The sequence below is a fragment of the Elephas maximus genome, chromosome 1 (genome assembly GCF_024166365.1).
Source record: "Elephas maximus indicus isolate mEleMax1 chromosome 1, mEleMax1 primary haplotype, whole genome shotgun sequence".
Lineage (NCBI taxonomy): Eukaryota > Metazoa > Chordata > Mammalia > Proboscidea > Elephantidae > Elephas > Elephas maximus.
The window spans coordinates 173,019,854-173,036,417 of record NC_064819.1 but is presented as its reverse complement, the minus strand read 5'-3'; the positions used below and the strand labels follow the sequence as shown (position 1 = coordinate 173,036,417).

The 16,564-nt window shown below is 38.4% G+C and overlaps 1 protein-coding gene across 10 annotated transcripts in view; it reads left to right on the top strand.

Moving 5' to 3' along the window:
- Nucleotides 1–16,564, top strand: part of PDSS2 (decaprenyl diphosphate synthase subunit 2) — a 302,828-nt gene that overhangs the window by 141,381 nt on the left and 144,883 nt on the right. The window lies entirely within an intron of this gene.

Here is a 16,564-nt window from a genome sequence, read left to right as displayed (position 1 = left end):
GTCTCCTTGGCAGCCTTTGTGTACCTCTGTGGTAGCAGTTATCACCTTGGGTTGAAATCATTTGGCTTCCTGTCTTAATCCTTCGCTGACTGATCTGGCCATGAGCTTTTTGAGGACAGAGCTTCTATGGTTCTTTTCTTTTTTTTAATTAATCCTCAGAACGTATTATAGGGCCTGACATACAGCAGACACTCGGTAAATGTTCATTAAATGAAACCAAGGGATCCTTGAATAATCACACCCATTGTAGTCAGTTAATAATAAAATATGGGGAAAGCATATTTGAAATAGTATCGCTTTAACTATGGTAAATTTTAACATTTTATAACAACCAGTCAGGACCTTAGAAATCTCTTCAAAAGTTCACTCTACTGTAACTGTTTACCCTGTTTGTTAATAATTCTCTAGCTATTAACCATTTATCTGATGATTTGACAAAATCCATTAAGTATCTATTATTTAGCAGTATCCATTTTAGTTTTTGTAACTTATTCCAAAGCCTGCTTTCTGACCAGGCCTTTCTGGTTATAACAGTTCTATCTGTAAATTCCAATTTACTTAATATCAACAAATGCAGGTTTGCTACAAGAATAAGAAACCAGGTTATCTTTTTAAGGAAATACATGTTTATAGCGATCAGTGAATTTGTAACCAAATTGTGCACAAAGGCAGTGTGAAAAAATGTTTAAAAATAAGTTGATGTAAACGAGGCGTTTCAAGTATAGGCTGGCACTTCATTAATTTTGTGACTTTTGTCAGTTGATGTCACAACCTTAGTGTTATTTTTAAAATAGTTTTTTTTTTTTAGGGGTATTTAATTAAGTAATGTGGTGTTTGCTTATTTCAAACAGTCTGCCTTTGTTCCTGTCAAAGCCACGCTGGCAAGGCATTGCTTTGCTTTTCCCTTTTGTTAATATTCTGTGTTAGATAATGGTTTCGCAAATAATAGATTCCAAGGACCTTTGATCCACCATTACTGTAAAATAAAATGCAACTTAATTTTTTTTTCTGGGCATAATGGTTTTAACCTTGTGTACTAATTTAACTCTGCTTGTGGGGGCAGATCCTTAAATGAGACGCAAATGAAGGAAAAATTGCTAATGCTGCCACTGTATATCTAATGAGCACAGTGTAATAAACCATAACCTCTTTGACATTTCTCTGGAAAGCAGCGTGATTATTTTGGATGGCTAGCCCTTTGTGGATGGCTCATTACCGTCTGGCATAATATGTATTGATAGAGACCGTAATTGTCAACTCCTATTTGACATGCTGCCGCTAATAAATATGGCTTGCATCACCAGAATGCACTAATGGTTATATGGGGAACTGTAATTAAAGGAAAAATTACGTATTTTTTAACTTAAAAAAGAAAAAAGTGTGTGTGTGTATGAAACGTCTTTATAGAGGATTGTCTGCTTTTTTTTTTTTTTAAAACCCCAGCTTATTGTCTTAGAGTATTTGAAGCTTCCCCCTGAGGCTTTGTGCTTTTTTTTTTTTTAATCGGTATAGGGGCCAGCATGTGACAAGACCCTTTTAAACTATAATGTGTGTGCATGTGTATATGAGTGGGTGTGTAATATTTTCCCCCACACAGGAGAAAAGCTTCTCCATTGGCAATATGTATAAGATTCATATAGTTTATACATTTGAGTTCAGCTCAGAAATTAAGGCTTTATAGCCAGATAGTCTCTTATTAGTCACATTCTCCGTGGGTTTTTTTCCTAACTTTATTCTCATCTTAATGTAAGAATTTTTTGTTCTTTGGCAGGAAAAGAAAAGAACAAATGACTCTGAAAAACAAATCAAAAGAATATTAAAGGCCCACAGAATGCCTTACACAATATTTCAGCTTGAAAAATGTAAATTAAAGATGAGAACTGGGCCCTGCATCATGCTATAAAACAAATGTAAGCCTAGTCAGTTGATAATATCTGAAAGTGTAGAATTGGAATTCTAAGAGAATAATATTTTTGTTCCCTAATGTGTTATTGTTACATACTCTGAACTTCTGGGCAAGGAAGTGTATTCTTGATTTATATACTGTAGTTTATGATTCTTCTGAAATAGAATCCTCAGCATAGCACCTGAAATCAGAACATGCTTATATTTCCTGGAGTAGGCCTAGAAGATTGTTATGGATTTGAATTGTGTCCCCCCCAAAAAAGTGTGTCAACTTGGCTAGTCCATGATTCCCTGTATTGTGTGGTTGTCTACCATTTTGTCATCTGATGTGATTTTCCTATGTGTTGTCAGTTCTACATCTATGATATTACGAGGTGGGATTAGCTGCAGTTACATTAATGAGGCAGGACTCAATATACAAGATTAGATTGTGTCTTAAGTCAATCTCTTTTGATATATAAAAGAGAGAAGCAAACAGACATGGGGAACTCATACCACCAAGCAAGTAGTGCCAGGAGCAGAGCATGTCCTTTGGACCCAGGGTCCCTGCATTGAGAAGCTCCTAGACCAGGGGGAAGACTGATGACAAGGACCTTCTCCCAGAGCCTACAGAGGGCTAAAAAAAAAAAAAGAAAACCCACTGCCATCAAGTCGATTTTGACTCATAGCGACTCCATAGAGTTTCCAAGGCTGTAAATCTCTGCAGAGCAGATTGCCATATCTTTCTCTCTCATAGCCAGTGGTGGTTTTGAACTACTAACCTTTTGGTTAACAGTCTGTTGCTTTAGCTGCTGCACCACCCGGGCTCCTTATTGGCACCCTGAATTCAGACTTCTAGCCTCCCAGATTGTGAGAGAATAAATTTCTCTTTGTTAAAGCCATCCACTTGTGGTATTTCTGTTATAGCAACACTAGATAACCAAGACAAAGATCATGTGAAAAATTAGGCAGCTCTCAGGTTTCTTCTTAGTAATGCGAAGTCTAATATTTTAAGTTTCAAGCTAAGAAAATGGAGGCCCCAGGAGATGAAGAGATGTAGCTGTTGGAAAGCATGGCTCTGTATTTATCTACCCGTGGTTTTGAATCCTGGTTCTATCCATTTGTCTTAGGGAAATTTCTTGACCTCTCTGAGCCGTAGTGTACTCGTGTAAAAATGGGGACAGTACCACCTACCCTACATGGCTGTTGTAAGGATCAGATGAGAAAACATTTATGAAGCATTTAATACAGTATTTGGTATCTAGTAGGTACTCGATATATGGGTTTCTTCTTTTTACCTTTTTATCCTCTCTTCTTCCTGCCCCCCATAGATGACCACATTTCTAATCTAGTGAATTCTCTACTTTCTCAAGGCTGTCCTGCCCATAAAACATAGAATTTTAATTTTGTAAAATATTAATAGCTAATACTTATTAACAGCCATGCCCTGTTCTGATTTTCTTACATGCGTTCATTCACTCATCTCTCACAACAACCCAAACCCAAGACGTGGGTGCTGTTATTATCATTCCCATTTAATAGATGGGAAAAAAAGAAGCACAAGAAATGAAGCAATTTGCTCTGTCACACAGTGGTGGGGTCAGGATTTGAATGTAGACAGTCTAACACCTGAACCCAAACTCTTAGCCACTCAGCTACACTGCCTCTGCAGTTTATCTCTCCTCATGTTGCTAAGACAAAGGGAAGGAGCACGTTCTGCCAGCGTTTGAGAAGGGACCGGCCTACTTTCCTTTGTAGGACTAAAATGACCTTAAAGGGCAAATGCAACATAGCTGTTAGGATTAAGGAAAGTATTTCTGGGAGGATGGAGAAGCAATTACGCTGTAGGATGCCAAAGAAAGTAGAGAAAGGTGACTATTGCACTAGACCTGGTGAATACCAAATACTCGCAGTGTCCTACGTACACTGTGCTGTTTCATGCCCCTCAACTCATGTTGTTTCCTCTGCCTGGGACACTGTTCCTACCTTGGCTTTATCTGACTAACTCTTACCTATTCCTTAAGACAGCTCAGCTCTCAGCTTCTCCAGGAAACCTTTCTTGACTCTCAGGCAGGGCTGAGTACCCCTTTTTCTGGGTACTTAACATACTGTGCGTAAGTCTGTGCAAATAGTAGTGGTAATCGTGGTAATAGCTGCCATGTATTCGGCACAGACCATGTGCCAGGTATTGTGCTGAAAACATTCTACACATATTACCTCATTTATGTCTCACAACAATCCTAAAAGGTCAGCAGTGATATCCCCTTTATATGAGGACAGAGAAGCTTAGAAGTATTAAAGAATTTATTCAAGATTACATAGCCAGAACTAGAAGATCTGGGATTTAAATCGGGTCTTTGAACTCTAAACTTATATTCTTAATAACTGTAGTATATTTGCTATATTTTATTGACATCATCTGCTTTTGTCTTTCTCATGATCAGATTATAAACTGTTCATGAACTGCACTGTCTTATTCATCTTTTGCACTGGATCCTATCAAAAATATTCTTTAGAGGAGAAAGAAATAGAATATAAAATGTGTTTATTTTGCTAAATGTAGCTAAACTTTAAAAGTGTTTTGTAACATTGTATGACCTCGCTTATATGAAAAAATAAGAACAGGCAAATGTATAGAGACCAAATTTTATTAGTGGTTATCGGTGAGGGGCGAAGGAGGTAAGAAGGGGGATAGGGGATTATTGCTTATGGAGCGCTGAGTTTCGATTTGCAGTGATGAAAAAATTTCAATGATTTAGGGTAGGGTTGCATAGCCGATTATTGTAATTGTTGTCAATAAGTTGTACACCTGTAAAAAGCTGAATTGAAAAAATTTCAATGATTTAGGGTAGGGTTGCATAGCCGATTATTGTAATTGTTGTCAATAAGTTGTACATCTGTAAAAAGTTGTGTGATAAACACATGTACAATGACAAAAAAAAAAAAAAAAGTAGCTGCTGAGGCTGCTTATGTACAACCAAAACACCTCATGGAATTTCATTCATTAGTTTGGAGTTTTAGGGTCATGGTTTCATGGGACATTCCAGTTAATTGGCCTAATATCATGTTTAATGTTTTTTTTATTATTATTATTCTACCTCTTAGTTTGTTGTGTAGTGCCTGGGGTCTTAAAAGCTTGCAGGCAGCCATCCAAGTTACAACAGTTGGTCTCTATATGCCTGGAACAAAAGAGGAAGAAGGAGAGTCAGGAATAGGAGGAGGAGATGGAATATGTGGCTCATTGCCTCTATGAACAATGGCCACCTTTGCTATGAGACCAGAAGAACTTGATGGTGTCTGGCTACCACTACTGAACATTTTGATCAAAGATTCCATAGGAGAATCCTGATCAAAAAGGGGTAAATGCAGAACAGAATTTCAAGTTCTTATAGGATGCAGATTTTATGAAGCCTTGAAGGCTATATGAACCCCTGAAACTATTGCCCTGAGATAATCTTTAAACCTTAAACCAAATATATCCTCTGAAGTCTACTCAAAACCAAATAATAGCTTTGTTTAACCAGTGAAGAATGTCTGCCTTTGAACATTGTGCTCTTTTAAGGTCTATGTATATGGCATCAAATTCACAACAGTAACTCAAAAGATGAGATAGGAAACTTAAGGGGCAGTGAGTTTATGTTAATGGGGAGGGACGTTAAGAATAGGAGAGTGAGAATGACTGTCCAACGTGAAGAATGAAATCAGTGTCACTGAATTGTACAAGTAGAAATTGTCGAATTAGTTTATGCTCTGCTGTGTATATTCTCAACAACGACGAAAATAAATTATTTTTAAAAAGTGTTTTGTAATGAACAGGGTTTACTGTAATTTTCTTTTGACTTAATATATTATCGAACTCTAAAAACAGTATACATCTATTTCTAGGTAGATTATTCTGAATCTTCTTACTTTAGGATTTAAATATTATGTGAAGAAATGTTTGTAATTGATAATTTAGCATGATAAATATCCAACTAAAGGGGGTACAATATAGCAGTTTGAGATATACCATTAACAATTACAATCATGGTGCGAGGCCTTTGTAGAAATACAGAAGAATGGAACTGCTTGTGTTATCATGGATTTAGAATGACAGCCACCTACTGTGAGCCACCTGAGGAATAGCCCAGCATCCTTCCCTTACCCCAGTGTGGGCATGAGGCTTTATGACTCTCCCTCCTTAGGATGCGTGGCTCAGTCCTTTTTCATGGAGAAGAGTTTATGATAGGGCAGGACTTTTACAGTGGAAAGGCAGTTCAATTAGGAACCATCTAAATTATTACCTAAGCTTGAGGCCAAGTGAAGCTGAACTGTGGGTACATTTTTATCTCTTAAGAGGGCTTGCTAAAAGGGCAAGCCAGAGTGCTTTCTGCATTGTATCCCCTGATAGAAGTCTTCCCTGCCTTCTTTTATTTAGAACGAGAATGAAGACAAAGGACTAAGCTATGGGCATTCATTTCTCTGCTCTCTTCAAACTGAGCTAACTCCGTAAGGCCACTCTGATTAGTTTGCAGGCCTCTGTTGTAGACCAAAAGCCGGGCGCTCGTCCAGAGGAAAGCGTGCTGGTGGCATTAGGTAGTGCAATGGCTTGACATTAGGTTGATGAATGTGTAGTGGGTATTTTTCTGCTGTATCTGAAACCCAACTATTAACTCATATTTCTTTGGTTTCGGTAACCTTAAACAAACAAACAAAAAACCCAAACCCACTGCTGTTGAGTCAATTCCGACTCATAGCAACTCTGTAAGACAGACTAGAACTGCCCATAGGGTTTCCAAGGCTGTAAATCTTTACAGAAACCGACTGCCATACCTTTCTTCTGATAGGTAACCTTACTTAGACAAGATATAAACAAAAAGCATGTTAATTTTCTTTTTTCTCTGTGAAAATGACTTTTTTGCATATAGCAAAATTTAATCATTTGTTCTCCTTAATTCGTCCAGGTCGTATGGGGCTATGGTCAGAAAATGAAGGATGTCCCTGCACCATTCTCCTCCCTTCCTGTATTGTTCTCACTTCTCTTCTTCTCAGGCCTTGTCTAAGAGGAGACACTCAAGCCTTTGTCCCATACGTACCCTCTGCCCAGATTCCTGCTTCAGTCTACTGGTTGCAGCCATTCTCAAACCATTCCATGGCAGCTGTCGACTCTGTTCATTGTAAGGCAAGGGGCAGTGAGCCCTGTTGGGAGCAGCAGCAGCAGGCTGACTGGAGAACCCCCAGAGCACTGACTGCAGCTGCCACATGTGGTGCTGGTGGGGGTGCTGGTGCTCGTACCCACCAGCAGCAGCATCCTTGTTCTTATTGATCCAAGAGAAGCATCCTGAAGGCTTTGCCAAGCCTAGGTTGCCTCCACAAGAATGCCTGTGGTGGTATAGTGCTGTAATAACCCTGTGGCCATAGGTTCAGATCTTGCTGCTCTGTGGGAAACCTGCTCTTCTATAGTTGCCAGATAGTTGGGATATTAAGTTTTCTCTAAAAGTTTACAGGTAGTCCCTGATTTATGAAGTATTCAAGTTACAATGAACTGAACTTAAGATCCTTTGTTGGGGTTTTTTTTTTTTTGATACATCTTATCATTAGTAGTATATACTATGTACAGTGTTGTAGTGCCTAATTTGCTGCTGTTATTCTCAGGTGTTCACTCACAGATGTTTAATGTTATGATGTACTGTTCAAAACACTGCCATATAACAGGCTATGAAAACCAAAAATAAAAAAGGAAGTATTCGATTTACATTAGAACCAACTTATGACAGACTCGTACAAATGAAATCCTGTTGTAAGTCGGGGCTACCTGTATTTAAACAGAAAGGTGAGTTGATTTAAAACTAGTAATAGTTAACATTTTTGAACACTTACTGTGAAATTTTGTATAGCTGTAAGCACTATATGTAGCCCTGGTGGTGCAACAGTTAAAGCGCTTGGCTGCTAACCAAAAGGTCAGCAATTTGAATCTACCAGCCACTCCTTGGAGACCCTGTGGGGCAGTTCTACTCTGTACTATAGTGTCACTGGGAGTAGGAATCAACTCAATGGCAACAGGTTTGAGTTTTTTTGTTTAAGTACTATGTACACATAACCCCCCATAACACTATGACATAGGCACTGTTATTATCTCCATTTTACAGATGAAAAGACTGGGGTACTGAGAGTGATTGAGCAAATTGTTCCAGGTCACACAGCTAATAAGTGGCAGGTTCCAGAATCTGCACTCATAAACTCTGTGGTGGTCACTGTGAGTTGGAACCAGGTCACTGGCAATGAGCTTGGTTTGTTTTCCTTTTTTTAATATAAGTTCACTAAAGAAAGAGGATTTATAGATAAGATTTAAGGAAAAACTTAAGTATGTAAGAGTACAGGTGGTAAATGCAGCATTGACAAAATGATATGTAAGTAACTGAAGTTTGTAAATGTGATCTGGAGCATTGCCTTTTGCAACTTCCAGAACCCTGAATTGCAGATTTCCTGGAGAAAGAATCTGAGTAACCTTGATTAGGCCAGGAACTCAGCCCTAGGTCACTCAGCCAGGATGGGTAAGACATGGCAGCTACCACCCACGTCATGATCGAAGTTGGGGCAATGGTATTCCTAGAGAAAAGGGAATCATTATCAGAAAAATCACCCCAAGAAGGTGCTCACAACAGTAGTCAATTTGCTAAGTCTGGGCTGACTTCAAAGCTTTTATGTACTGGAGTCCGTTGTTGCAGCTACTGTGTCAATCCATCTTATTGAGGGTCTTCCTCTTTTTCATTGATCTCTAATTTCCCAAGCATAATACCCTCCTCCAGGGACTGGTGCCTCCTGATAATATGTCGAAAATATGTGAGACAAAGTCTCGCCATCCTCGCTCCCAAGGAGCATTCTAGCTGTACTTCTCCTGAGACAGATTTGTTCGTTCTTCTGGCAGTCCACGGCATACTCAATATTCCTCGCCAACACCACAATTGAAAGGCATCAATTGTTTGGTCTTCTGTATTCATTGTCCAGCCTTCACATACATGCAAGGCAATTGAAAATGCCATGGCTTGGATCAGGCACAGCTTAGTCCTCAAAGTGCCATCTTTGCTTTTTAAAAATTTAAAGAGGTCTTTTGCAGAGTATTTGCCACTGTAATAAGTCGTTTGATTTGTTGACTGCTGCTTCTGTGGGTGTTCATTATGGATCCGAGTAAAATGAAATCCTTGACAACTTTAGTCTTTTCTCTGTTTACCATGATCTTGCTTACTGGTCCAGTTGTGAGGACTTTTTTTTTCTTTATGTTGAGGTGTGATCCATACTGAAGGCTTTAGTCTTTGATCTTCTTCAGTAAGTGTTTCAAGTCCTGTTCACTTTCAGCAAGCAAGGTTGTGTCATTTCTGCATATTATAGGTTGTTAATGAGTGTTCCTCCAATCCTGGTGCCACATTCTTCTTCATATAGTCCAACTTCTCAGGTTATTTGCTCAGCTTTGAAAGTAGAATATCCCATTTAATAGTAGCTAACAAAATTTTAAGTGACATACTCTTCGATCCTGTAATTTCACTTCTAGGGCTATATACTATAGAAATACTCTGTCTTAGTTGTCTAGTGCTGCTGTAACAGAAATACCACAAGTGGATGGCTTTAACAAAGAAAAATTCATTCTCTCATAGTTTAGGAAGCTAGAAGTCTGAATTCAGGGTGCTAGCTGTACGGAAAGGCTTTCTCTCTCTGTTTGCTCTGGGGGAAGGTCCTTGTCATCAATCTTCCCCTCATATAGGAGATTCTCAGTGCAGGGACCCTGGGTGCAAAGGACACACTCTGCTCCCAGCTTTTCTTTCTTGGTGATATGAGGTCCCTTTCCTCTCTGCTCAGTTCTTTCTTTTATATTTCAAAAGAGATTGACTTAAGATACAACCTAATCCTGTAAATTGTGTCTGCCTCATTAGCGTAACTCCTTCTAATCCTGCTTCATTAACATCATAGAGGTAGGATTTACAACACATGGGAAAATCACATCAGATGACAAAGTGGTAGACAACCACACAATACTGGGAATCATGTCTTAGCCAAGTTGACACACGTGTTTGGGGGACACAATTCAATCTATAACATACTCCCACACAGGTACATAAACCCAGTGCGTAGATATATGTATAAGGATGTTCACTGCAGCATTGTTTATAATAATGAAAAATAGGAAATGATCTAAATATTTATTATGGAGGTCTGAAGTAGATATGGTACATACATACTATGGATTAATATACAGTATTTGAAAAAAAAAAAAAAGGTAGTTCTATGTGTGCTGTTAAGGGGCACTGGTGGCACAGTGGTTAAAGTGTCCAGATGCTAACCAAAAGGTCAGTGATTCCAGCCCACCAGCTGCTCCTGAGGAGAAAGATGTGCAGTTCTGCTTCCGTAAAGATTTACAGCCTTGGAAATAAAAACTACCATGAGCTATCATCTCACCCCAATAAGGCTGGCACTAATCCAAAAAAAAACACAAAATAATAAATATTAGAGATGTGGAGAGACTGGAACACTCATGCAGTGCTGGTGGGAGTGTAAAATGGTACAACCACTTTGAAAATCAATTTGGCACTTCCTTAAAAAGCTAGAAATAGAAGTATCATGTGATCTAGCAACCCCACTCCTTGGAATATATCCTAGAGAGCTAAGAGTTGTCACATGAATAGATATATGCATACCCATGTTCATGCAATGCAGTTCACAATAGCAAAAAGATGGAAAAAACCTAGGTGTCCATCAATAGACAAATGGATAAACAAATTGTGATACACACGCACAATGGACTACTACTCAACGATGAAGAACAATGATGAATCTGCAAAACATCTCAGAACATGGATGAACCTGGAGGGCATTATGCTGAGTGAAATTGGTCAGTCACAAAAGGACAAATATTGTATGAGACCACTATTATAAGAACTCAAGAAAAGGTTTAAACTCAGAAGAAAACATTCTTTGATGGTTATGAGGGTGGAGAGAGAGGGAGAGGGGAATTCACTAGATAGTAGACAAGAATCATCTTAGATGAAGGGAAGGACAACTCACAATAGAGGGGAAGTCAGCACAACTGGACTAAGCCAAAAGCTAAGAAGTTTCCTGAACACAACCAAACACTTTGAAGGACAGAGTAGCTGGGACTGGGGTCTAGAGACCATGGTTTCAGGGGACATCTAGGTCAATTGGTATAACAAAGTTTATTAAGAAAATCTTCTGCATTCCACTTTGGTGAGTGGCATCTGGGGTCTTAAAAGCTTGCAAGTGGCTATCTAAGATGCATCAATTGTTCCCAACCCACTTGGAGCAAAGGAGAATGAAGAACATCAAAGATAAAAGGAAAATATTAGCCCATGAGACAAAAGGTCCACATAAACCAGAGACTCCATCAGCCTGAGACCAGAAGAACTAGATGGTGCCCAGCTACCACCAGTGACCTCCCTGACAGGGAACACAACAGAGAGTCCCTGACAGAGGGGGAGAAAAGTGTGGAGCAGAACTCAAATTCATGTAAAAAGACCAGACTTAATGTCTGACTGAGATGGGAAGAACCCTGAAGCCATGGCCCCAGATGCTCTGTGAACCCAGAACTAAAACCATTTCCGAAGCCCACTCTTCAAAGATTAGACTAGACTATAAAACATAAAAAATAATACTCATGGAAAGTGTGCTTCTTAGTTCAAGCAGATACACAAGACCACATGGGTGGCTCCTGTCTGGAGTCAGGATGAGAGGGCAGAAAGGGACAGGAGCTGGTTGAATGGACACAGGAAACGTGGTATGGAAAGGGAGAGTGTGCTGTCACATTGTGGGGATTGGAACTAATGTCACATAATGATACATGTATAAATTTTTGTATGAGAAATTAACTTGAGGTGTAAACTTTCAACTAGAAAAAAATTTTTTTTTTTTTTTTGTAAAAAAATAAAAGATTTACAGCCCTGAAAACGCTCTGTGGCAGTTCTACTCTGTACTATAAGGTCACTATGAATTTGAATCGACTCGACGGCAGTGGGGTTTTTTGGTATATGTACTGACACAGAAAGAATCTTTAAACATTATTAATGTGAATAAAGCAAGTTATAGTACCATATGTTTAGTATGAATTTATTTATATGAGAAAATGCATTGCAGTTGCTCTGTGTTTATAATGCATATCATTTACTCTATGTTTATAAATGCATAGCTTTTACTATGTTTATAAACATATAATAAAAATATTAAAAAAATATCCTAAACTGTAAGACAGATAACTTCTAGGGAAATAAGTAGAATGGGGGATATAATGTTGTTATTACTTTGATGTATGTATTCTTTATTGTAAGACTGTAGCAGCCTTTTAAACATATCTATTGTTTGTGTGGATCTAAACAAAAAAGTAATAAAGCAATGCTGTATGAGATGTAATCTTGAGTAATAAGAATTATTTTTTGTGAATAAACTATATTCATTTGCTTTTTGAAGTAATTTACTTAAAAGCTTTGTATGGATACCTAAAATGCTAAAAACATTTTCTGTAACCATCTTTTCAAATACCTTGTAATCAGTTTATTAGATAAATAAATATATTGCCTCTTAAGGTGACTAGTTTGAAAGGAACATATTCATTTTGATAGATGCATTTTCATTTGTAATTAAAAAAAAATTACTAAGATGCTTAAGGTTACATGTCAACTTCGTTGGCCATGATTCTCAGTGGTTTGGCAGTTATGTAATGATGTAGTTGTACTCCATTTTGTGATATAATCAACTGATTGATCTGATGTGATCAGCCAATCAATTGTAAGGAGAGTTTCCTTGGGGACATGGCCTGCATCCAATATATATGGATGTTCTGGCAAAGCTTGCTGGCGTTTGCTCATTCTGGATCCTATATCCAACTTGTCATCATCTTATCTCGGGTTCTTGGGACTTGAGCCAACAGCCTGCTGTGTTGCCTGCCAATCTTAGATTCATCAGCCTCTGCAGCCTGTGAGCCAACGGCCTGCCATCTGACTGCTGATCTTGAGTTTCTCAACACCTGCAGCAACGTGAGTCAGGAGAAGCCTCCATCATGACTCTGACCAACGGACTTGGGGCATGCCAGCTTCTACAACTGCATGAGTGCATGAGCTGTTTCCTTGAGATAAATCTCTTTCTCTCTTTTGCTCTCTCTCTCTTACTCTTTTTTTCTCTCTTTATATACATGCATGTGTGTGTGTGTGTGTGCATATATATACACACACACACACACACACACTTCACTGGTTTTGCTTGTCTAGAAAAAATAGTCAGGGAGCCTCCACAGGAAATATTCCCCAGGAGAGGGCAAGACATAGAATCTGGATGTTAAACAAGGGAATATTTAAAGTCAAATGACATTTCCAAATAACCCTTTAAGCATTCAGATCCTACAAAATACTGTACTTACCATATATTAAATTATTTTCAAACTAGAAATAGCTATAAAAGTTGTGAGTAGGGTTCACAGCCTAAGACACTTTCAAACACTTAATAGATCCGTCATTTATATTTGGCTTTAGAGAATGTACTGTATCGTGTGGACATTTTACTATTTGCCGCAGATTTCAATATTTCTTTTCAATAAAAGTATGTTGACATTTCCATTTTATATTGTTGCTGTTTAGAATTAATTTCATTAAAAATTACGAACACTTGACAAACTGAAGTGAAAATTAAGAAAATAACCTTGAAATAGGGAATGACTCTAAATGGGCATGAGGTTTAATTTTAGGATAATGGAAGTGTTCAAAAATTAAGTTGTAGCTTTTCTAAAATTGTAATGATGGTTGTACAACTCTGTAAATGTACAATAAATCGTTGAATTGTACAATTAAAAACAGGTGAACGTTACGATACGTAATTTCTATCTTAACCCAAACCCACTGCCGTTGAGTCAATTCCAACTCATAGCAAGCCCATAGGGTTTCTATAAATCTCTGCGGAAGCAGACTGCCACACCTTTCTCCTGCAGAGCCACTGGTAGTTTCCAACCACCAGCCTTTCAGTTAGCAATCTATTGATTTAACCACTGTGCCACCAGGGCTTCTTGAGAAGTTTCAGAAAACAGACGCAATGCCGGAAGCACCCACTTGGTAAGATAGCTACCTGGCCAACCGGCTGGAAGAGATCCGTATTTGTGCCTGTTCCAAAGAAAGATGATCCAGCAGAATGCAGAAATTATTGAACCACATCATTAATATCACACACAAGTAATTGTCGCAGTAGTACATTGACAGGGAACTGCCAGAAATTCAAGCCAGATGCAGAAGAATATGTGGAACAAGGGATATCATTGCTGATGTCAGATGGATCTTGGCTGAAGGCAAAGAATATCAGAAAGATATTTACCTGTGTTTTATTGACTATGTAAAGCCATTCCGCTGTGTGGATCATAACATATTATGGATAACATTGCGAAGAATGGGAATTCCAGAACACTTGATTCTGCTTATGAGGGACCTGTACATAGACCAAGAAGCAGTCATTCGAACAGAACAAGGGGATACTGCATGGTTAAAAATCAGGAACGGTGTCTGTCAGGACTGTATCTTTTCACCGTACTTATTCAATCTGTATGCTGAGCAAATAATCCAAGAGGGTAGACTATATGAAGAAGAACGGGGCATCAGGATTGGAGGAAGACTCATTAATAACCCAAGATATGCAGGTGACACAACCTTGCTTGTTGAAAGTAAAGAGGACTTGAAGCACTGACTGGTGAAGACCAAAGACTACACCCTTCAGTATGGATTATACCTCAACATAAAACAAAAATCCTCACAGCCCGAACAATAAGCAACATCATGGTAAACAGAGAAGTTGTCAAAGGTTTCATTTTACTTGGATCCATAATCAACGCCTATGGAAGCAGCAGTTAAAAACCAAATGACGTATTGCATTGAGCAAATCTGTTGCACAAGATCTCTTTGAAGTGTTAAAAAGCAAAGATGTCACTTTGAGGACTGAGGTGCACCTGACCCAACCCACAATATTTTCAGTCGCCTCATATGCATGTGAAAGCTGGACAATAAATAAGGAAGACTGAAGGAGAATTGATGCCTTTTAATTAATGGTGTTGCCAAAGAATATTGAATATACCATGAACGGCCAGAAGAACAAACAAATCTGTCTTGAAAGAAGTGCAGCCAGAATGCTCCTTGGAAGTGAGGATGGCAAGACTGCGTCTTACATACTTTGGACATGTTATCAGGAAGGATCAGTCCCTGGAGAAAGACATCACACTTGGTAAAGTAGAAAGTCACTGAAAAAGAAGATGACCCTCAATGAGATGGATTGACACAGTGGCTTCAACAGTGGGCTCAAACACAGCAACGATTGTGAGGGTGGCACAGGCTGGGGCAGAGTTTTGTTCTATTGTAAATACGGTTGCAGTAAGTCAAAACTGATCCAACTACATCTAAGAACAATAGCATTCTTACAAGTGTATGTACAAATACATATGCATGTATATATACCCTGGAAATTGGTGTTTGTTTTTTTTTTTTGTTTTTACTTTTGATATCCTTAAAACCTACCAAAATAAAGATAATGAAATACCTGAGCCGAGTATGAAGATCACTGTGGTTCTGGGCTTTGAATGTGATAGTACTCATCTATAAGTGGTTCTTAAAAAACACACACAACTTGAATTGAGATCACAAAAAGTCTTCTAAGAGTTTTCTTTTTCTTTTTTCACCCTTTATTCCGTACATGTTGCTTATTTCATTTGCTGTACAAAATTGCCCGTTTCTTTTTATTGCAATTCAGTACTACATGGAAGATTGGCTCACGTCTTAAAATGAGGTTTGGGCCTCATGGATTTCAATCTCTTTCACCAGGACCTTGCCAACTGTGTATTTGTGTACACACACACACACACACACACACACATGCATATATACACATAGGTGAATAAATACATGTACATGTAAGTACATGTATAAATTTTTTCTTTTCATTCCTTGCCTATGCCTCATCCTTCCTGCTTTTTTTTTCCTCAGTAGAGGCCCATTGTAATTGCCTTAGAATAATACGTGAGTGTGCTATCCCAATTTTTCTTCTTATATCTTTTTTCATAGCATAGTAATTTTATTTATGATTTGCTTTTTAAAACATTTGTTTCCAGTATAATCTTCATTTCAATTTCATCGTTTCATCAAAGTTTTTACCCTTTCATCAGCTTTGACCCTCACCCCTACCACCCAGAAATATTGTTTACATATTATGCTTTTCTGATACTTCTGGAATATCTCTTAAAGAAAAGGAAGGATCTTGTGTGTGTACCTTACAAGCATTTTAGTACAGGATTATAAAGAACGCAGTTAATACATACCCAAGCATAGACATTAAACTGAGACTGCTAGAGATTTGAGAAATTTTTCCTGGAAACATTGGTCTTTTAAATGTCACTGTCCCATATTGTCACTGACTGGAATAGGGAGTTTTCCTTGCCTGTGCCATATCAGAGCCCTTCTTGGTGCCCCATCCAATGTTCTGTTAGTTCTCTTCCACTCTTGGTGGCAGTCAGGCACTCTAGGGGGAAAGAATTTTTCTTGGAATTTCTAATTCTCTGAAAACTCCACTAAATGTTCCATTTTTGGACTTCTTTAACATTCATGCTTGAGAGTTGTTGAGGTGCTTTACTCTCTTAGTACTCAAGGCCAGCACTGTCATACACATAGTATAGAACCTT